The sequence below is a fragment of the Egretta garzetta genome, unplaced genomic scaffold, assembly GCF_000687185.1.
Source record: "Egretta garzetta isolate BGI_Z169 unplaced genomic scaffold, ASM68718v1 scaffold770, whole genome shotgun sequence".
NCBI classification, from domain to species: domain Eukaryota; kingdom Metazoa; phylum Chordata; class Aves; order Pelecaniformes; family Ardeidae; genus Egretta; species Egretta garzetta.
In genome coordinates this window covers 36,057-36,806 of record NW_009258389.1, presented here as the reverse complement: position 1 = coordinate 36,806, position 750 = coordinate 36,057, and positions in this window count along the sequence as shown.

Sequence of the window (750 nt, the reverse complement as noted above, 5' to 3'; positions counted from 1 at the left end):
GGGTGGAGGGCGGGGGGGAGGCAGCTCCCCCCAATTTCTTCGCCTTCAGCACTTTGAGTTCCCGTTTCAATGTCACTTTAACTTGAGCGCGCGCGTGTGCAGGGGAGAAAGGCTCGGTATTAAATTGCCAATCTGGTCACATGTTGCCTGAGATTTGGCCGTAGCTAAGCAGCACCACCCCCGCATTCACTTTTTTGGCTGGTGACTCCTCTGCTCGGCGTAAGGCAGAGCCGGCGAAGAATAGGAGAAACCGGAGGGGGAAGGAAAAAAAAAAAATAAATAAATGAAAAAAAATAAGGCGAGTCATTGTGAATGTCAGGAGCTCCTCGGCTGCGGGTGTGACAGCGATCCTCCCCCTCCAAACTCGCTCCGGGTGAGAGCCAAAGAGAGGATTTCATTAGGATCTGGTAGCAGGCTATTTTCAGAGCTGACATCCTACCCACGGCTAAAAATAGCTGGTCCCCTCCACGCAAACCAGGGTTTCTTTTCTGTTAAACTTTAATAAACCTCAGCAAGGCTCAGACCTTGCTTTCTCCCCACACTCTGCTCCCTTCCCCCGCCGCGCAGCCGGTCCACACGCCCAGCAGCAGATCCTCCACCTCCTGTTCCCCTCCAAGCCCAGGTACCTGACCTGAGCATCCTCCCCTGCCTGGGTACCACCCTTCCCAGCCCGGACCCAGCCCCCTCATCCCCCTGGGATGGAGGCGGCGGGGGGAGGGCGGGGGGGGGGCAGGGCCCCCCCCTTTCTTT